We start from the raw sequence: 22,806 nt of genomic DNA, 5'->3' as shown, positions 1-22,806 counted from the left end.
AAATAGAGAACAGAAAAGAACAAACACCAACATGCTAACAGAAGTTTTCCACCTTGTCCTAGGGTGACGTTAGGATGTTTGTATCCCCATTCGTGTGTGTTATTTATGCTGGATATTATGTTCTGTGCCTTCAAGACTGGCTCTGCAGAGTGAAAGTTTTGGTTTGGGCCTCTTATCAGCCACTCCCCCACAGCCAGCGGGACACAGAGACGGGACAGAACATAGTGCTGTTTTTGATTTTTGCCCTGCTTTTCGCTTTGCTCTTGCTTCTGCTTTGCTTCTGCTTGCTCTTGTTTTATGCTTCTTCTCATTAGTTAGTTTAGCTAAACAGTCCAAATTTCTTCCTGGACTGTTTCTCCTTTCCTTTTTGGATCTACCCGAACCTGCTCCGGACTTGGACCTGGGAAATAACGAGTTTGCACCTTGAGGCTTCAGCAGCTGCCCCAGTGCTGGAGGGACTGATAACAAAGCAACAACCCCAGGAGAGACTTTCTGAATTTGTCATCTTTTTCAGAGTGGTGAAAGAGTGGTGTCATCTGGTATTGTTCATTTTGTGTGCTGGGGGGTGCTGTGCCTGTTAAATAAACAGGTTCTTTCCACTTCTCTCCGGGGAATTCTTCCCGAACCGGTTGGGGGGAGGGGCCGTGTGGGTTTGCTTTCTGGAGGGGCCTTTCTGGGGATTCTCTCCCAATTTTGCCCTAAACCAGGACACACCTGCTAAGCACAAATGATCATGGGATACTCCATTCCTTATCCATCCCCCAGACAGGTTTGAGGAATAAACCTTGTGTAAGCTGACCAGGTGCAGAGGATTTTTCCTTTGACAACACGGGGGATGCTCTGGGGGGCTGTTGAGAGACTGAAATATTGTGGTTCATGGCTTAAACTTTGTCAGGAAGGACTTTTTGCCCATTATGGCAGCGTGTCCAGAGGAGGGCAACAAGGCTAGTGCTGGATTTGGAACACTAGCCCTATGAGAAAAAACTGAGGGAGCTGGGGATGTTTAGCCTGGAGAAAAGGAGACTCAGAGGTGACCTTATCACTCTGTACCGCTTCCTGAAAGGTGATTGTACTCAGGTGGGGATTGGTCTCTTTCTCCAAGCAGCAACTGACAGAACAAGAGGACAGTCTCAAGCTGTGTAAGAGAAATATAGGTTGGATATTAGGAAAAAGTTGTTCACTGAAAGAGTCATAAAGTTCTAGAATGGCCTGCCCGGGGAGGTGGTGGAGCTGCCGTCCCTGGATGTGTTTAAAAAAAGACTGGATATGGCACTAAGTGGCATGATTTAGTTGAGGTGTTTAGGGCATGGGTTGGACTTGATGATCTTGAAGGTCTCTTCCAACACAGTCATTCTGTGAATTCTGTGAACTGTGCAAAGAAGCTGCAACCACCCAAGTTCACCCCTCCCTGAATGTGCCTCCTGAGGGGAATTTTTGGGCTGTGAGTTGAGCTGAGGGACCTTGAGATAAGGGAAATATGGCTCTTGTCCAGTGATCTCAGGTCTAGGGAGAACTAAACAAGGCTGAGGGAGAAGAATGAATCCACCAGAAAGCCAAGCCCAGAGCTGTCCTGAAAATCATCCCAGGCTGGGGTCGGGCTGGGGTCAGCCACAGCCCCCAGACTCATTTACTGAGACCAGATTTACATCCCCATTACTCACTTAAGGGGGGAGGTGAAGAGTTTTGGGGGTGTGCGGTAACCCCTGCCCAGGGGGAGTGAACACCACCCCCCTTACCTAAACTGGCTCAGGTATAAACCCCACAGTCTGGGAAGGCCACCCACACCCAGGGAAGGTCTCTGTCCCTGTCACTTTATTTCTCTCCCCTCTTTTCTCTTTCACAGGCTGGAAGGGTTTGCCAAATGTGAGAATCATTCTTCTCTTTGTCCCTGTCACCTTTGTGACAGCTGCACAGAATTATTCTTTCATTTTAATAATCTATATTGGGCTGAATTTCCACTTTTTTTTTAATTGCAACCTGCCAGCAGCTGAGCTGGAGCTGTGCAGGAACTGATGAAACTCTCAATTGCCACCATAATTGTTTGTATTGTCAGTTTATTCATGTTTGGGATTTGTTTGCATTTTCATCACAGGTGACTTGTGGGAAGAGCAAATATTCCTGAAAGCATTTTATGTAGTTAAATTTGATTTCTGCCAAGTTTAATTTGTCCGGTGCTGAAGGGATGCTCAAGGGGTCTCCATGCCTCTTACCCTGGGGTATGCTTGGGAGGGAATTGGGGAGGTTGTCCCTATCCCTCCTGTTATAGATTAATAATGTAATAGTCGGCTCACACAATTAAGAGGTAGATATTATGTGGATGTTAAAATGTATAGTGATGTTATTGTAATATGTCTTCCCATAGTCCTCTTTCCCCTTCCCCTTTCAATAGCCTCTGTAGTCAGGACATTTTGAGAAGGCTGGCTTATTACCAGGAGGTACAGCGTAACAATACCTGATCTCCAGTCAAGATGAAAGAAAGTAATCTCCACCAATGGACAGCAGAGAAGGAGTTGACTGACAAAACTTTGAGAGGGGCTAAGAATACAAAAGGCAGAGCATCCATTTTGTAGAGAAGCACGTGGATAACAGTCACAGGGGAGGCTCCCAGCACTGTAATTTTTCCTTATTTAGTCCTATGTTATAATTTTTGTTGAGATTTAATAAGCCTTTTAAAATTTTAAAAGTGAGAGTAGTTTCTCACAAATTGAGGGATTTGTCCAGGATATTGAGTAGTTAAAAACGAAGATCTCAGACAGAGACTCTCTACCGAGTTAAAGTTAGAAAGTGGTGTGCTTATTACACTGGTGGGCAGCATGGGGCTCATCCCCGAAAGGTGTGACCATGCTGGACAAAGTTCTTTACCCTCTATTTATTCCCCAAGATCTTACATACAATACATATACATAACCCCAGCACCTCCCATCCTTGCTCTCTATTAAAATGAGGTTACTAGTCCTTCACACGTGCGCAATTCTTCTCTTGAATTGGGTTGGTGGTCTCGAAATGGGTCAGTGTTCTTGAAAGATGAAGTCAGGAACGTCTTCATCAGGTCTCTGTGACCCTCTGGCACAAGCCAAGGCCTCCTGCTTTGTAATTGCTTAATGTAAAGTCCAGATACTAACCATTGTTCCACTGGTTTCAACATGTTCTTATAACGGTTCACTTACTCCACTCCCTTCTGTAATCAAGCTCATAATGAATCAGTTTTAGTGTAAGCATATAACAATCATTAACCTACCATCTACCTACCACCTGATCAATGTAAATTGTTTCTATCCCTCAGCTAAAATCTTAATTTTTTTGAAATCATGATTCAATATAAAATCTCATCTCTGTGGCCCTGGGAGATTTTGGATGAATGGTGCACCCCTGCTGAATTTGGCATCTTGAACGATGTCTCTTAGGACCATCAGTGATAGCAGGTCGACACCATGGATAAACAAAGACTAGATAACGAAAAAGAAAAGGGGGAAGAAGAGAAAAAGCCCCTGAAAACTACAGATTTAGAAGATTGTGAGTATTAGTACATGTATGCTTGAAGTATGAGTGGGGTAGTTCTGGGAGTGTGCTTGGGGTAGATAAGAAACTTAGAAGATCCTCATAAGTATTCTGGCCAAATTGTTTGTCTATAATTTGGTGTTCAAATGTCAGCTCCAGGCAAGTCATACACAGGATCTGTTCCAGGAGTCTGTTAGAGCTTAAGGACAAGTGTTTTAGATATTTAGACATTTAAGGCATTTACACATTTAGGAATTTAAACAATTAGGCATTTAGACATTTAAGGCGGGACATGTAGAAGAGGAAAACAGGGACCCCGTAAAAGTGGGGACCCTGTGGCCGGAGGGATGCATGTGATAGAGCGCTAGAGTTATGGAGACCCAAGAGCATCTGGAAATGTCAGATTGAGGGTCACCAGATTTAGAGGGTGTTAGAGTAATGGCAAAACAGACTGTTCAGTGAAGACCGCGCTCGTGTAGAGGCGAGGAGTCACAGCAGCTTTCGCAGCCTGCCAGCATGGGGTGGAGGGGGCCAGTGTGGCTGCTCCACATGGAGCAGCGGTGTGCACAGCACTCAGCACGGTGAGCTTTTGGCATGCACTCGGTGCAGTAACTTCTAGAGCTTACCAGCTGAGGCTTGGGAGAGGGTGCTGCCACTGGTAGCAGCGACTGAAAAATGCTGCGTGTGGGGGCATCCTGTGCTAGCCCAGTGAGGAAAGGGAGGCAGGAGGCCCATAGCTGGAAAGAAACTGCACCTGTGCACGCCTGCTTGAGGTGACTCGGGGACACTAAGCTGTGGAGCCCAGTGGGCTGACCCCGTGGCAGGGTACCCAGGGGCCGGCGCTGGCGGGACTGCCGCTCAGAGAGAACCGGGTGTGCAGGGTTTTCCGAGCGGGAACCATGGGGAGGAGGTGAGAGAGGTTTCCCTGACCCGCCACAGTGGTTTACACAGGGCGCTGCTGGCATCTGGGGACCAGCCAGGCAGCACAAGTGTCCTCAGACTGTGGTGTTGGAATCCGCAGCAGCTCCCTATAAAATCTGCCAGCACAAAGCCTTGAGACTTGGGCGCTGCATATGTGGCAGCACCTGGAGGTGGCAGAGGGCTGTGGGCAGCAAGAGGGCTGCCAGCAGCGACCGGGACGGCTTTCACTGAGTGCAGAGGCGCCTGGCAGAGCAGGCCTGCTTGCACAGGGTTTCCAGGCCAGGGACTGTGCCAGCCTGCATAGGTGGTAGTGGGCCGGGGGCACCTGGTGCAGTGACCTTCAACAGTGCCAACCTGACTGAGGGTGACTGTGGCAGTCAGAAGCAATGGAGCCGAGAGCCGCCAGTCCACTGGTGCAGGCTGCTGGCCATGCTTGTGGATCTGGGGGTTTGGAGGCAGGGGCCAGTATCAGCGGTAGCCACGGACAACAGGGGCCACAGGTAGCGAGGGGCTGGCGCTGAGTGTGGCAATTTAGGGCACATGGGACGTGGTTTGTGCTCAGCGCTGCCAGGAGCTGAGAGCTGTCTCTGTTATGCGGGTTCTCGGGGGCCGTCATGGGTAGTTTTCAGCAGTTGCTTCAAACCGAGAGGCACCAGAGAGCCAAAACATGGCAGCAAAAAGAGCAGCAGAGCCGGCCCAGTAGTATGGGAGGGAGTCCCCGAATCACAGGTGGGTTGGTTTTTTTTTTTTGCCTTTTGGAAAGAAAGTAAAGGGTTTTTTTTCCTTTGTTCCTTTTTCTTCTTTCTTCACTTGTTTTTGTTCTTTCTCCTTCTAGCTAATTAGGAAAGCAAGCCTTGTTGAAAAGACATGTAGTTCGCTAATTAAAAGTCCCCAAAAGGAGAAGGAGGATCCTCTCCCTGTGGAATACTCTGATTCCTTCCCCCTCAGGGAAAACCCCAGAGCCCTCCCTTGGAGAAGACTTACCATAGAGTCTTTCACCACCTGGGCGGACAGAAAGGACTTCCTCATGGACTTTTGCTTAACAATGAACTACTCCTATTCCTTTCCCCATGTGGTGCCCCTAGTGGCCAGCCCCATCTTCCCTAAGAGCCAATCCCCTTTGCCCTGCCCATTATACCACCCCCATACCCTCCCCTACTTAAACCTTGTGCAGAGCACATGGTTTGTCTTTTGTCTCTGGCTCCCCTTACGAGTGTGCAAATAAATCTCTTGGGAACTGACCATATAAAAGGCCCTTCTGCCTCTCTTTGCTGAGCTAGCTGTGGTGAGTGTGGACTGCCTTGCCTGAATGCTCACCCAAGCGGCTTTTCCACAGGAGATGCATATTGGGAAATAGGTAGCAGCAACCACCATCCATCCCCACATTGCTACATCTCCCCTGTTCTCTTGCCCTCCTCTGGGCTGCTAAGCTTCTAGGCTTTTCTTTTTACTTAATCTTCAGGCTTTTCATCTAGTAGTTGCCAAGCAAATTAGGAAGGAGTGCACTGGAATGTGATTTTTAGAGACTGGAGTATGCCTGTAGTTTCCTGACATGGCTTAGACCACTGTTACCTCTCAGCCACTGACCACCTTATAGTTGGGGCTGCTGGGGAGCACTACACAAGCTCCTTAAATTGAGCAAACATTGAGAGAGTATAAAACCCTGGTTTCCTCTTTGTGACTGCTTTCCCATTGTTCCAAGCTTGTGCAGCCCCATTTCTGTGGTGCAGGGGGAGTACGAAATGACCAAACCAGACTGCCGGCCCTGTTTTACTCCCTGTGCCCAGCTCTGTACCCATGTCTGGTGATTTCCTCTCTTGATAAGCTCCTAAGAATTTTTCTTCAGCTGAGGGCTCTGTCCTGAAAGCTTCACTCTTCTTCCGGGCTTTCCTCCCACAACCAAGAACAAATACTCACCTTGCATTGTGTATAATTAATTAGTCAGCACTTGTGGCAGAGTAAGAGGGAAAGTTAAGGAGCTACCAGAGATGGTTCTGCCAGCAACTAGGAAGAGGGAAAAGAAATTAGACACTTTCCCAGTTTGTGTCTCACTGCACATTGCAGAGTCCTAGTGCAGTGGCATTTCCCTTTTTTTGTAGCTACCCCAGTTGTTTTAGGGTTGAGGGGATGGTTGGCTCCTGGCAGACCCTTTTTGTAGTTTGTAGCCCCCTTTCCCCTGTAGTTTGATGCCTCCTTCATCACTCATCTCATCTGTTGTGTTCTTTTTCTTCCCTGAAGCTTTTCCTACTTTTCTGCAATATTGCCAAATGTTGGAAAGAGCAAGAACAGCCTTCAACAAAGCCCTGTAACTGTAATGAACACTGCCAAAGTGCTACTTCTTTTTCAGGTTAAGAGAAGAGCTTAAGTGTCAAAAGCTTAGATGCATGGCACCTATACCTTTCCCTCCTTCAGTCCAAGAGGACAGGCCTGCCTGTTCCCACCCCAGAGGCACAGAGGGTGCTCTCTGACAGAATTCTGGAATGATTGGGATTGGAATGAACCCTGTCTATTGATATAGGGAACTTATAATTAAACTAAAAAACAGACTATAGTTTGCTGTGTAATCAAGTGTGTTATCAAGGACAGATAATCCTTTACTGTATAACAACAGAATTTTGCCTATTGCTAAAAACTTATAACCAGATAAAAACCGGATCTGCAATTTAGACTGTGGCCAGAAACCTTAGAAAACAACCAGATACCCAGAAAGTCTGTGCAAAGACCACATTCATCCAAAAGGCATCCTGAGGATGACTACTGACCTTCATCCAATGACCCCTGCCCAAGACTACCAGAAGACAGTACTGTGATAGATGAGTAATGCAATGATTGACTCTCACAATCAAAAAGGCAAATATTATGTATATGTTAAGAGAAGTTTTATAGATTTATAGTTATGTTTCACCCCATTGCATTGTTATCACAGAATGGCCTGGGTAGTCAGGGCATTTGGGAGGGTTGGCTTGTTACTATGGCAACACGTGTCCTCCAATCAAGATGTAAGAAAGTGATCACCACTGGACAGCGAAGAAGGAGTCAATTGACAAGACTTTGGGAGGGGCTAAAGGGTTAAAGGAGGGAGCATTCCTTGTGTGGATGAGCACATTGTGGGAAAACATCATTTGCTCCAGGTTTGAAAAACACGTTCACTATCCTGTGAAAATTTAAAAGTTTAATAAAGGACAATAGGAGACAAGGACCATAGAGCAAAGATTATTACGGCTGGATGCATTTTGGCACTTAGCCAAGACCACCCTGTTATCTTCAGGGATACCCCTTAAATACCTTTTCCATTACGTCAGCCTGTTGCATACTTACAGACCCTTATGCATAGTAAACTTTTCCCCAAATTAGTTTACACGTTTCAAGAATTGTTTAGCATATCTCCTCCTTGGATCTGCCTTTTTAGAGCATGTGTATTCCTTGGTTGTGCTTTTAGTCCATTTCTGTTACCTCCAGGTTTTTTGGGCTATGGTCCACACTGTCTTCAGATGGTGAGTGCTGATAGTTGGCATATCTGTAGCAGGTGTCTTCTTCATATGTTCATTGGATGTTATCCCATCCAAGCAGGAATTTTAACACAACTGTGAAAAAAGCCATTCACTTGTGTTAAAAATAGTAATAAAAATTAGGACAATAAGAATTTGGACAATCAAAGTTAGGACAATAAAAGGCAATAAAAAGCAAAGAATTACGGATGTCCGAGTGCCTTGCACTCTGCCACAAAGCATCCTTTGCTAAGATTACCCCTTAAAAGCGATAGCCTATTGCATATTCATATATCACATACATGATTCAAACATTCCTTTCAAACTAGAGTGTTTCTGCTTAATTTCAGCTTCCCCCCTTCATCTTGTAAATCAATCTTTTTGGTTCCTCTAAGTCTGAGCTTTCCCAATAAGGAGGCAATAATTCTTTTCTTGGAATCCTGTTGTATCTCCATCCAGAGAGGATAATGCAAAGAATTTCTTGATTATCTTTTCCATTCTTTGGGCTAGTTACAAAAAGTATCTTACATCACATAATTTCTATTTTAATATTATGCTATACCCTAAAACTATATTTACCACACTACTTAAAAGAGATTAATATAGCATACCTTTCCAACATAAGACATATAGTATTCATTTTAATATTTGAGAAGAGCCAATCATATAATATGCATTTTTCACAATCCTCCCTCTTTCTTTTTATAAATAATTTGGCTTGAGCAATATTCCTTGTTTTCTAGCCTTCATTATTCGCTCATTTTTTTTACAAATCAATCTTGCTTCTCTGAAGGAGTCTTCTTTATTATTTTGTTTCTTTAACACCATAATCTTTTGCGCTGTTCTAGATGCAGTCAACTTTTGGTCCATGGACATTGTCACTACTTGCATGACTTGTACTACACTGGTGATGAGCCGAATGAAACAGGGGATCAAAGGAGAAAGAAATATTAGACCAGCTGTAGTGCATGAAAGGAAGAAGCCTAACTTCTTCCACCATTCTATTGCCAATACATCATCCCACCAGCTAGTATTTAGCATTGATTCCCACTTTTCAACTGGTACATGGGCAGTTTTTCTGATATCATTGACTATATCCAGGACAGCATCCCCATTGTCATCTATTTTTAAACAGCCATCTGATGTATTGAATTTTCCACAAATACCTCCTTCTTCAGCTAATAGATAGTCTAAAGCCAACCTATTCTGATACGCAGCCACTCTTGTTTGGGTTTGTTGTCTTGATATTAATTCCATTGCCCGACCAGTTCTGTTGGTTATTATCTCTACAGCGGCTTGGAGTTTTCTAATACAATTTAGCATATAAATTGGGGTTTGATATCCCCAACTCCCATCTTGTGCCCAGGTGGCTGGCCCATACGTTTCCAGTATGCGTTCAGGGAGCCATTCTTCATCTGCCCATTTTTGGAATCCTCAAATCAAATCTCTTTTCTTTCTCTTCAGATACTTATAAACTGGTATCCCTGATTGATCTTAATCAGGTTCTGGTAAAAGAAAAAATCCTGGCTGTATGTTTCCCAGAGTACAGCTCCCTTTCCACTGAGAGGGGAGTTTTGGGTATGCTCTTTTTCCATATATCTAAAATAAGCCATCTGAAGCTTTCCAATAATAATTTTTCTGTTTATCTATATTCTCCCAAAATTTGGAGATTTCTGGGATGCCAAAGTAAGGATTCTTGCCTGTATAATTACATTGAAAAAGTCTAATTTTATTATTATACTTACAATTTCCTTTTTTTTATTTTTCCCTGGGTCCAGTATAGGATTGGTTCCTCTTCTGGAAGATTTTCCATTACTAACCTTATATCTTTTACAGGGAGGATTTCCTACTTCATGAAGAAACCTTTTTCCAGTGCGCCAGAGACATTCTTCCCCTACCACTATTGAACTTAAATCCACCCTTCTGGTCAGTTTTCTCCACTTGTACTTGTTTGATTTTACTTAAGGAGTTCAATTGGGCCTAAGCCAAGGCCATTCTTCTGACATCAAAGCCCTTCCGCAGTCCCAACAGTTGGTTATGTTGTTCCCTACTTATTCTTTCCCCCAATTCCACGAACTGATTTTTACCCATTCTTGAGATATCTATGTCTTTATCTAATTGCTGTTCAAGTTTAGTATACAAATTGTCAAGTGAAATTGGCACATGATTAAATTGCTGTGCTGGCTTAGCCTTTTAGTTGATCAGTTGTTCTTTTACCAAATCTTGTGCTTTATTCCCAATAACGTATGTGAAACAAATTCATCATCTCCCCTTTTGGGCATTGGCTTCCCATCCTGTTGCCACTTGTTCCCAAGTTCTCCGCAATCCAGTATTTTTCCCCATTGTGCATGCAATTGCCTAATTTGGATGGGTTATAACAGTGACTGTTGACACGAGTGTGAGAAATAAAAAAGGAACCTTGGTGTCTTTCCATATACGGCTTTTGATAACACCTGTGACATGACTTTGTTGGTATCCCAAAAGGGAAAAGACAACAAATGAGTGACCGAAACAGGAATAACCGAGGTCCAATATGGCTTATACTCCCACCTCCCATGCCTATGGGGTTGCAACCCACAGCAAGGGTATTTGATCTTGGTGGTGAATACAGAGGCCAATCCGGTCTTGACCTCTATTTCCTTGTCACTTTCTCTTAGCTAATTTCCAGGCAAATAGTTTTTGACACTCCTTAACTGTGGTTTCTCACTGTTCCTCAGGTGTCTCCCATTCAACAGGTACTAATAATTCCCATACACAAAACAAAGTTACTATTTCAGTTATTTTGAGTTCTTCCTGGATAGAGGAGAGATTTGACACTCAACACTTGCTGCAACGAGGGTGTTGATTGTGTGAACTACAATACCAATTTTTCCCACAATTTAAACATTTACATTTAACCCAGCTAGCATGTCCGGTATTTGGGTGAATCAGCCAGGGTATATGGTATGGCACTGATGGAAGTTGTAATTACTTCTCCTCTTTGTATAAGTCACAGTTGCTCTCTGTCTGAAACAATCCTGATCCTCCTGTCTGAAGTGGAAGTATTCCTCCCAAAGGAGGGTATCGGAGGCATCTCAGGGCTTGTCCAAGTGGTACTTGAAACCACTGATATAAGCTTGGTCTTATTTCCCAGTTAGGTGTGATTCTTTGTACATTTCCTAGATAATTTTGGTCTTCCCAGTTCATTACTGTTGCGACATGTCTGCAGCTAGCCTCTTTGAGCGACCTGCACTCCCAGAGCCCGGAGCATGCTTGCTTAAACTGCTGACAAATGAGGTGAGAGATGGGTCTTTGTGTGGAACTCCAAATGCCGTTTATTGCACTGAAGAGGGTCCAGGGACAGAGCCAAAATGGGGCTGAGGACACAGGGTTTTATATGGGGGGAAAAAGGAGTGGAGCGAAACAGTAAACCACCACCAATAGGGGACAAGAGAGGGGAGAACATATAAGGTGAAAATGGCAGCTAGGGGAGTACATATAAGGTAAAAATGGCAGCTGAACTGGGTGATACCAACAAAACCTGCTGCATCAACATGAGCCTGCAAATGCCTATGGGCGAGACCATTGCATTCAGAGGGGTGTCTCTTTCTGATCTTGGTCACCTTTGCCCTGAGGTTAAAGTTCTAATGGTAGGCCCCTGGGTCTCCACACATTACCACCCAGTCCCCATTTAAGAGTCAATTTGGTATCACCCAGTCTAGATGTTATCGTCCACTCCTTAGGTTCTTCTACTGGTCCTTTGATTCTGCTCACATGGATCCACCCTCGTTCCCTGGTCTGCCTCGGTCATCAGCAATACCTGAAAAGGACCTTCCCATTGTGGAGTTAAAGATTATTCTTTCCAGGTTTTTACTAGCACTCACTCCCCTGGATGAATATTATGGATTTTGAAGGTGTGGTTTGAGGGATTATCCCTTTTAACCATAAGTTTTCAAGAGTTTTTGCAATGGTGTTGACATATCTTTTAACACTCATTTCCCCTACTTCATAGGTAGCAGTTGGGTGGTCAGAAAAGGTAACCCAAACATCATCTTACAAGGGGACACTCCCAGGTCTGATCTGGGTTGTGGTCAGATCCTCAGTAAGGCTAAAGGGAGGTATTGTACCCGTGACATTCGGGTTTCAACTATTAATTTAGTCAAAGTTCTCTTTAAAGTCTGGTTCATCCTCTCTACCTGGCCCGAACTCTGTAGATGCCAAGGGGTGTGTAACTCCTATTTTATCCCCGAGGCTTGAATTATTTGTTGTAACACTTTTGACATAAAATGCATTCCTCTGTCTGAGTCTATCCTATTAATCATTCCATACCTGGGAATAATCTGTTCCGAAAGGGTTTTACTTACCACGTTGGCTGTGGCCTTGGCAGTGGGAACTGCTTCCATCCAATGAGTTAAATGGTCTGTCATTACTAATAAATACTTCCATCTCTGTACTTGAGGAAGTTCAGTAAAATCTACCTGGATACTTTGAAATGGTCAAAGAGCTAATTCACAACCTCCTAATATTGTTTTTCTCGTCACCTTTTTATTTATCCTTTGTTAAGTTATACATCTTTCATTTACTTGCTTTGGTAATCCAAAAATCCCAATACACCCATAGTTCCTTAAAAAATGATCACACAGAGCTTGAGTACCCCAGTGGGTTTTCTGATGCATGTCTTCTAATATTTTCCTAGAAAGTGGTTTATTAAGTAATTGTCTTCCATCAGAAAGTTTCCATTTCTCAGATTCATCTTGCTTTCCTCCTATCTTGCTTAAGTCTTTTTTCTTGGCTTCACTAAACTTTGGAATTTCCAAATTTTCTGTATTTGGGGTTAAAATTAACATAACCCTTTCGGCCCTGTTTTCTGCTACATCTTTAGCTTCTTGATCTGCCAAATTATTTTCTCTTATTTCTGGGGTGTCCCTTAATAGGTACTATAGCTATCTCTTCAGGTAATTTTAATATCCCTAGAACCTCTAAAATGAGGTCCTCTTTTGGTGTCCCTTAATAGGTACTATAGCTATCTCTTCAGGTAATTTTAATATCTCTAGAACCTCTAAAATGGGTCCTTCATGTATTAATCCCTTTCCTTTTGAATTAAGTAATCCCCTTTCTCCCCAAATTTTTCCAAAGGTATGTACCACTCCAAAGGCATACCTTGAATCAGTATATATAGTGCCTTTTTTGTGTGCTAAATATTCCAGTGCTCTTTTTAGAGCATATAATTCACAAGTTTGAGTGGACCAGTTAGAGGGTAATTTTCCTTTTTCAATAGTTTGCATGTTTTCCCCATCAACTACTGCATACCCTTTTTCCTTGTAGACATTTGGAGGAACCATCCACATAGATTGTTTCCCCTTCTGAAAGGGCTTGTTCTTCAAGATCTTCCTGAACTTTAGTTTGGGATTGGATAATTTCTAAACAATTATCTATTAGGTTACTTACTGGTTCTTCATATAACAATTGAGCTGGATTTAAACTTCTGTTTACTTCTAGTGTCAAGTCATCACTGTGTATCAGGATTACTTCATATTTTAACATTCTAGAGTCTGTCAATAATTTTTCAGCCTTCTGGTTTAACACATTTGGAACTGCATGAGGTGTACACACAATTAGTTTACTTTCAAAAGTAAGTTTACGACTTTATTCTACCAGGATTGCAGTAGCTGTTATTGCTTGAATACACACTGGCCAGCTGTGGCTCACTGGGTCCAACATCTTTGATAATTAAGTTACTGGTCTCTTTACTCCTCCCCACTCCTGAACCAGAACTCCATGAGCTACCCCATTTTCCATATTTACATACAGATGAAAGGGTTTTTCTAATGAGGGTAAGCTTAATGCTGGTACTGAGGCCAGTTTTAACTTCAGCTCTTCTAATTTAGCATCATGTTCCTTGGTCCACTTTATATAATCTCCCTCTGTCAATTTTCCATACAAAAATTTTACTGCCTGTGTGTACCCGTCAATTCATAATCTACAATATCCCAATAATCTGAGTAGTTTTCTGATTCCCCTCTTTGAAGAGGGAAGGGGAAGAGATAAAATTCCTGCAATTCTCTCGGGGTTGAGCTTCCAGCTACCCTTACTTATTAAGTGTCCAAGATATTTTACCTCTGTTACTACAAATTGCAGCTTCCCTTTTGATACTCTTTAATCCTTTTTCCCCAAGAAAATTCAGAAGTTTTATTGTAGCCTCTTGTCACAATCCGCTCGTACAAGCGGGGGTCATGATGGTTCATTTACCCATCTCAGAGTGCAAAACACAACACAGTGGGGATTTCAGTATTAATCAAAACAGAAGCACCTTTTATTGAATGACCACAGCAAATGTGATAGAAGGATTAAGAGAGAGAAAAAAATATTAAAAAAAGAAGAGAGAGAGAGAGAGAGAGAGAGAGATCGAGAGAGAGAGAGAGAGAGAGGGGTATAGCTACCAAATGTAGAGATGAAGTCCACGTGGTCCAGTCAATGGATCCACCTGTCACATTGGGGAGAGTCTCAAAGTCTCTGGTTAACTCAGGGGTTTTTCTTACAGTCCTCCATCGCGGGGGGAACACGTAAGTCTATTGCAACCGTTGAGGGGGAACAGATACAGATAGTCCATGTTCTCAGCAGTAAGCGAGAACCATTGTCTTCTTGGTCCAATGACCAACCACACCTGCAGGCAAACATCTCTCTTTGGTCAGGTCAGCCCCCCCAACCCCCACTCCGTATCAGGGTTATACGGGTCTCATGTCAGTCTTTGAGAAAGGGCTTTGTGCAGGGGTCTCAATCTCAGTCTGTCACTGTTAGGCTGGACGTGACATACACATGTGACCAAGGTCTAGGAAGGAAAAAAGTTTTTATTCTGCGTGTTCCCTAGTTTATATACTCTTAACAAAGCGTGATCTTAAGTCATTAACTACATCACAATAACTTATTATATTCATTGGTGTAAAGCAATCAGCGTCAATATAGTTGGCAAAAGTTTTACAGAAATTTAATAAGGCACGTATACACATCTACTTAGGCATGTAGTCTAGCTTGCAAAAATTCTCATGTATCTTTTTTAATCGGTTTCCATGCTGACGGCCTTGTCTTCTTCTTTGTTATGGATACACTCGAAAATCATCAAGTGTTATTTCTTCTATTAACTCAGCTTTGCTTGCAGGCCAGCTGTCAAGCCCCTCCATATCGGTCCTTGGGAGAGGGCTTCGATCTCCATCCATCATGGTGGATGTGAAGCAGATGAGGGGTTTTCTGTGGGGGACCACCAAAATTACCCCGAAAGTCCACTTGGCCAAGAGGTGGGGGAGATTCATAGGCTATTGTTGTAAAGCAGGGACTGTGAAGCAAGTGCAAACTGTAGGTACAGAATTGCCATTAAACTGCTCAAAACCAGTGTACTGTGGTGTGGTGACACAAGACAATGCACCTGCGGATGATTGGCAAGCATCCACCTCAAGCAGGCCAGAACTCCAGTGGGGTCCTTGGGGTCCTCATGATGATTGTGAGGCAAATAAGGGGAAATTCAGACTGACTCTTACACCTCTCTTACCTCAGCTTCAGCCTCCCTGCATAATAAAAGATCATCCACATATTGGACAATTTGTATTCCAGGAGGGGTGAGGAAAGCTTATAGTATTGTTTCTAAAGCTTGCCCAAATAAGTTTGGAGATTCACTGAACCCCTGTGGTAACTTTGTCGATCTTAGTTGCTGCTTTCTCCCAGTTTTTGGTTCCTCTCATTTGTCTTGGTTTGGAAAGACAGGTGCCTGCTAAAGAAGGCAGGACCCTCCCCTGAAATTGAGAATGCAAACCCTCCCCACCCCTCCAAATTGCTATGAATTTTAAATTAAGGGGCTCTCAGGCAAAAAATATGGGAGCAGGAAATAACAGTTCTTTAATAGGGAAGGGGAAAAAAAAGGATAAAATAAAACAGTGCAATACACTAGAACAACACTGACAGAGTCAGAACTCAACCTGACACCCTGTTGGTCAGGGTGTTGGTAGCAGTCCAGTTGGAAAAGTGGCTGCAGTCTTCCTGAAGTGTCAGATGTGGTTCTATTGGAGCAGGGGGGTCCTGTAGAAAAAGGGTGTATTCTTCCTCCGCAGGTTCGTGGAAGTAGAAGCAGCTGCTGTTCCTCTGGGGAATCCAGTGGGAAGCCGTGCTGGTGTGTCAGAACCCCCAGATTATATCTGGGCAGCAATGCTTGGCTCCTCCCTCTGGGCGGAGCATCTCACAATGGGATGTTATAGTTCTTATCAGTCATGCAGTGACATTTAATAGCTTGCTATCAGCAGATGTCCCCTGCCGAGGGAGGAGTGATTATGATCAGTCAGGGAGAGAGATAGGGAGAATTGCCCGCTAGACACAAGACAACTGCCATACAGATGGTAATAGAATACATCTTGCCTTGCAATCTGGAACACCATTCAAAGGCGAAGATATTTCAGCTCTCCTTCACTAGTGGACAAGCCCAAAAAGCATCTTTAAGATCCACTACACTAAACCACTGATGCTGGGGTGAGACCTTACTCAGAATAAGTATTTGGTACCACTGGGTAGCAGGTCCAAGTTATTTTGTTAACCTCTCATAGATCTTGTACAAATCTGTAGTTCCCATGGGGCTTCTTTACTGGGAGAATAGGGGTATTATGAGGAGACATACAAGGTTCTAATATCCCATCCTTTATTAGTCCTTCTATTACTGGCTTCAAACCTTCCTGTCCTTCTAAGGATATAGGATACTGACATACATGTATGGGACAATATTCTCCCTCAATTGTGACCCTTCTGAGGACAATATCTAATCCTCCCCTATTTCCTTCCTCAGCCCAAACTTTCTTGTTAATTTTTTCCTCATCCTCTTGGCCAAGTTTCAAAACTCTAGCTGTCATTTCCTCTTCCTCTGGTATAACCACTATTCCTAGTTTCACCTGTTAGTCTCTTCCTAATAAGTTGTTACCTGCCCCTGGGACCAATAAGACATCCCCCATCCAACTTCTCCTTTCTCCCTCAATTACCACATCTTTAATGACAGGAACTGTGAAAGTCTCTCCTTTTGCCCCTGTTACATTTACAGTGTCTTTACTTACACTATAACCTTTTGGAATATTTAATAGGCAGGTTCTTTCTGTGCCTGTGTCTACCACAAATTCTAACTTTTCTTCTTGGGGACCAACTTTTAAAGTTATCACAGGCTCCAGATGGTATTTGTCCCCTAAAAAATAGTGCCTATGACTTCCTTATTCCTCCTCTGTGCCCATGTCTCGGAAGATTTTCAGATCTTTTATCTGATTAGGGCAATTTCTTTTAGAATGTCCTTCAACCGCACAGTAAAAACAGATATTCTAGAATGCTCCTGAGATTTGGTTTGTACTGGGATTCTGTTCTTTTCCTTTGCCCTGTCTTTATGACCTTCATGTCTAGGAGTGGTGCCTGGGCGTTTTATATTCCTCTGGAAATTACTTTCTCGCATTGTGGTTACCATAATTTTTGCTTTCACTTTAGCTTTTTCTTCATATCTCTGGACATAAATATTTAGAGCTTCTTTTAATAAATTATCAAATGATCTATTATGTCAGTCCTCCAATTTTTCTTGTTTTTTTTCTAATATCTTGCCAGACATTAGTTACAAAATTAATTCTTAACAAAGCTTGTCCCACAGCAGTTTCAGGGTCCATTCCAGAATATTGTTTTGTATTTCTCCTAAGTCTGTCTAACCATACAGTTGGAGTTTCTTCTTTCCCCTGCTATCCCTCAAAAGCCATTGTAGCATTCCCTTGATCATCAAATTATGATAATCATTCACGTGTTTCCTCCCCTCCTCATCATTTTGACCTTAATTAGGAGCTGCTATTGGCATTTTCTGATCTCCTGTTGGGCCCTGCTGGTTTTCCCTTTCCCAGATTTTTATTCCAGCAGCCCTGATAATTTGCTTTTCTTCCTGAGAAAAAACTATTTTCATTACAGATTGCATCTCTTCCCAAGTGAAAATGTTCAGACCTAAGAATTAGTCTAATTGCTCAGCTGTGCCTATGGGATCTTCTAATATTCCTTTTATTTCTTTTTAAAAATTTCTGACTTCAGAAGAAATCAAAGGGGCATTTACAAACCCTGTCCCTCCCCCTCCCATTGCAGCTTCTCGTAGTGGGAATAAACTAATCTCTTCATCTCACTCTTTCTGTTCTTAATCCTTTATAACCTTTTCCCTTGCTTTGAGGAAGATCAGGGGAGGGCTGTCTTTTAACTGAGCTTCTTGTGTTTCGATAAGGTGCTTCTTCTTCAGGGAGAAAGTTTTCTTGAACAGCAGGAGCTGCTGTTACTTAAGGAATGGGACCCACAGGCAGGGATGGATGGAAGTGTCGGAGGAAGGGCGGTGAGGGGAGGAATCTGTACCAAGGCTTGGTCCTCCAAGGGGAGGGTGTAGGCAGGGTCTGCTGCTGGAACTGACAAAGGAGGGGGGTCTTCCAGTGGAAACCAAACCGGACCGTGGATGGCCTGCACATGGTTTGTGGCGGGTGGGTCAGCAGCTCCCAGAGCAGCCAGCGTAGACAAAGTAGGCTGGGCGGAGGAGGCAGCAGTGGTGGTGCCCAGTGCAGTCAGCACGGGCAGAGCAGCCAGCATGGGGCAATGGGGACAGCTGCAGGAGAAGCCGTCAGGGATGGGATGGTTGGGACAAATGGGACCCCCGGCACAGTCGGCGTGCGACCACAGACCATGTGGCAGGCGGGACCCCCGGTACAGCTGGAAGAGCGGCCACGGGCCAGGCGGCTGGGACCGAGGCAGACAAATTTGCCGGCGGGGCCAGAGCTGGCACAGGGACTGAATTGAGTGGTGCACCGCAAGCAGTGGGACTGGAGCCGGGATGGGGCCTCGGCCGAGTGGTGCAGCAACGAATGGTGGGGGAGCAAGCGGGAATGGAGGAGCCAATACTTGTGAAGGATCCCAATCTTTTTCTTTCTTTTTTTCCTATTGTTCCCAGCCTTTTTCTTTCCCCCTTTTCTTTTCTTGCTTTTTCTCGGGGGTTTCTGATATTTTAAAGATTTTTATTCTCCTAAGATGTCCCGTCCATCATGTGGCATATTCTCTTTCTTCTAGATTAAACGGTTCTTTTGAATTTACAAATAAATTCAGAGCCTGACAAATCCAAACTTCAAAAGAGCCATATCTAGGCCAATAAACGTGGTCAGATCTTATTTCCTTCTTTGCCCATTCTGTCATACAAAATTGGATCATCTTTACCTTGTCCTTTCTCCTTGTACAAGGATTTTTATCCCACTTAGCTAACATAACTCCCAAAGGGCTATTTTGGGGTATCTCTGCTGGTACACTTTTATTCCTTTTTTTTCTGTACCAACCTTACTGATTTTCTGTCCCTATCTATTCGTCCCTTGCCTCTGTTTCCCACTTTCTCTAACAACCTGAATACCACCTTCTTCCCACTACACCAAAAAAGAAAAAAAAAAAAAAAAGAAAAAAAGAAAAAAACGCCCCAAAAAACCCCCCAAAAAACCAAAGCCAACCCATTCTCTTACAATGCAATTCAATACAATTCACCTTCTTCCAGAGATAAAGTGAAGCTTAATATAAACAATCTACATTACATATACTTTCATTCATCTACATTTACTCACTTTTATTTCTCACTCTCACACACACAACAAAACAACAATAAGGTACCTTTTACTTTCAAATCCCTTGTTAAAATCTCAGATATTATTGGCCATTTCAAGGTGCTCTTGGATCCCACACCCCTGAGTCTCTAGCATTTGCTACTCTCAACCTAGCAGCTTTTAAGCCCAGATGCTCTTGAGTTTGCTACTATCAACCTAGCAGCTTTTAAGCCTAGATGCTCTTGAGTTTGCTACTCTCAACCTGGCAAAATTTCTAGGGGCCCCTCCCTTTTGTCCCATTTCCTAGTGGATTGTGCTAGGAAACTCCTCTGCTCCCTTCCTCTGAGGGGTCCAACCCCTCCCTTGGACACTGTCCCAATTACCCCGGGGGATTCTCTCACTCTTTTTGTCTCTCACTTCATCTCTTTACTGGCAGTTTTTCTCGTGAAAAGACGGAACCACAGTGTGGGAGACTCCTCACCTACTTAGCAGGTCTGGGATAACCAGCCCACCTCTCAATAACACACAGTCATCCCCCGTATTTTCCTCCAAGAAAGAATACTTAAAATCCTCTTTTCTTCTTCAAGTCTTTGTGCACAAGAATCATAGGTCTACCGTGGTTTTAGGGAGGCTTTTCCCTTTTCATTGTTTTATTGTCTCTTTTTGTCCACCGGGTAGGAACCTGCATCTGCTGATCACGCCAGAAGAAACAGAGTAAGGCTGCCGAACTTGGCAGGGCGTCTCCCTCACTTGGAACCTCCTGAGGTTTCGGTGGCGAGGTGTTTTTATCTGAGTCATGGCACCAAATTGTAAAAAATGCCAGTCACTTGTGTTAAAATTTTAGAAGATTAATAATAATAAAATAGTAATAAAAATTAGGACAATAATAATTTGGACAATCAAAGTTAGAACAATAAAAGACAATAAAAAGCAAAGAATTACAGACGTCCAGATGCTCTTGGGCACCAAGCCACAAAAGCATGGCTTGCTAACAAAGGATTAACCCTTAAAAGCAATAGCCTGTTGCATATTCATATATCTCATCCATGATTCAAAAATTCTTTTCAAACAAAGGGTGTTTTCTGGTTATTGTCAACTTCCCCCTTCATCTTGTAAATCAATTCCTTTGGCTCCTTGGAGACTGGAAGAAGTCTGGTTCTTCCCGATAAGAAGGCAATAATTCTTCTCTTGGAATTTTGGTGTATTGTTGCTGTTATCTCTATGAGAAGAATTTCTTGATTATCTTATTCTTTCGTTGAGCTAGTTAGAAAAAGTATAAAAACCTTGCATAGTTTCTATTTTAATATTATGTTATAGCCTAAAACTATATTTACCCCACTACTTAAAAGGATTAATGCAGCATTACAAAAATTAATACAACATATATAGTATTCATTTTAATATTTGCGAAGAGCCAATCATATAATATGCATTTTTCACACATGCAGAGGGACCACATGGTGTTTAGCACAGGAACTAACAAACACTGCTCTGTTTGTGCCCCGGGGTGCCAGGTTATATTCAGTCTTTGTGGGTTACAGCTGTATCATTGTATTTGTTGTACTTTCTCTGGTAAATTGTAACTCCCACCTAAATCTCTTGAGGCAGCTCAGTGGGGCTCATTTCCCCCACTAGTTAAAACCAGCACAGTGTTTTAGAGGTTTTTACAGTTTTAATATGCCTGATGAATTCTAGAGATGGACTTGGGCAGTTAAACCATCTCATACCTTGTTTGGCAATTAAACCTTCTCACACCTTGTTGTTCCCTTCAAAGCAGGATTTCCCATTCCCAAACCTTGGCCAGATCTAGGGGAAGGCTGTGAGGAAGATGTCCCAGGACATCCAGGCAGGTGAGTAGGAAGTCAGTGCCCCTTTCCCCCCCTCTCGCCTGCTCTATGCCCCAGCCCAGCATCGCCTCTGACTGCAGGACAACCCTGCTGCCAACACCATCCTTAGGTGGATCTCTTTACCTTTCCCTCTGGCATGGAGGCAAATCCCATCCTCTCCTTGTCCTTCCTCCCACAGGCACTGAGCTGATGATGGAGACGACGGAGCAAAAATCCCCATGGCAGAACCTCATGGAAAAGGCCATTTTGAGCGGCTCCATGGCACAGGAATCCAATGGGAAATAAAAGCCCCAGAGATCCCACATGAGGAGGGGCTCCAAACCCAGCCCAGGGCGCTTCAAACAGGAAAGACCCACTCTGTGTCTGGAAAGTGGTTGGAGATCCAGCTTGAGCTCTGACCTGGTTGTCCATGAGCAGCATCAATTGGGGGAGAAGTCTTACAAGTGCTTGGAATGTTGGAAGAGCTTCAGAGATGGCTTCAACTTCCTCTGCCACGAGAGGATCCACAATGGGGAGAGGCCCTACTAGTGTCCCAAGTGTAGGAAGAGATTTCAGACCAGCTCCAATCTCCTGCACTAGCGGATTCACACAGAGGCCTTTCTGCTGCCCTGACTGCGGGAAGGGCTTCAAGCTGAACTGCAACCTCATCAGACACCAGTGCATTCACACCCAGGATATGCCCTATGAGTGTCCTGAGTGTGGGAAGAGCTTCTCCAGCAGCTCTCATTTGACCAGGGACCAATGGAGTCACTGGTAAGGGAAGCCCTGTGAGTGCCCTGACTCTTGCAAGCTTTATCTGCTGCTCCATCTTCCTCCCCTACTGGAGGACCCACATTGGGAAGAGCTCTGCTGACCCACATTCCTGGTGATCCACCTTGGGAAGACACCTGTGCCTTTCCCTGCCCTGAAAATGATATGAGGTGTAATAGTAGAACATGAGGATCTAGCCATGCCCATATCATTATATTTGATCCCACCTCAGGTCATTGCCAGGGGCAGGGGAAGGGGCTCTTTCTCTCTCTCATGAGGAGAAGGGTGTCCTTTCCAGGTGGGAGAAAATACATGGTCAGGAAAAGCTGATCAGTGCTGTAGTTTTCCCATTTTTAAAAAATAATTTGTGTTATTCCTTCTGTTATCAATATTGTTGCTGTTCCTGTTTGTTTGTTAACTCGTTGCTGTTCCCAGTAAATTATTCTTATTACAGCCTGGGATCTTCTTCTTTTGTGCTTTCCATGGGAAGTGGGAGGGCAGTGAACAGCAGTGCAGTTTTAGCAGGAGCAGGAAATTGGGGAATCCCATTCCTAAATCCTGGCCCCGTGGAAACTGAGCATCCTAGCTGGTCCCAAACCTGGTTGCCATGGCAACAGGGAGTGGTTTCCTGGCTGGGGGCTGTGGGAACCTCTTCACTCTGGTGCCCAGGGACAGGACTGGAGGGAACGGCTAAAGGTGAGTTTGGGCAGGCTTAGGTTG

At 43.8% G+C, this 22,806-nt stretch overlaps 1 long non-coding RNA gene across 4 annotated transcripts in view; it reads left to right on the top strand.

Annotated features, from left to right (window-relative positions):
- Positions 1 to 22,539, top strand: part of LOC132340621 (uncharacterized) — a 28,210-nt gene extending 5,671 nt beyond the window's left edge. For 2 of the 4 annotated variants that reach the window (XR_009489931.1, XR_009489929.1), the window contains exons 4-5: positions 21,267 to 21,339; positions 21,515 to 22,539. This is a non-coding gene — a long non-coding RNA (uncharacterized LOC132340621). Of the gene's footprint in view, positions 1 to 62; positions 9,834 to 21,263; positions 21,340 to 21,514 lie in introns of all 4 variants that reach the window. The other 2 variants (XR_009489930.1, XR_009489928.1) reach the window with 2 other exon arrangements.
- Positions 22,540 to 22,806: the final 267 nt, after the last annotated feature.

The sequence above is a fragment of the Haemorhous mexicanus genome, chromosome 32 (genome assembly GCF_027477595.1).
Source record: "Haemorhous mexicanus isolate bHaeMex1 chromosome 32, bHaeMex1.pri, whole genome shotgun sequence".
Lineage (NCBI taxonomy): Eukaryota > Metazoa > Chordata > Aves > Passeriformes > Fringillidae > Haemorhous > Haemorhous mexicanus.
Note: the sequence above shows the minus strand (reverse complement) of the source record. Positions and strands in the feature narration are given on the sequence as shown.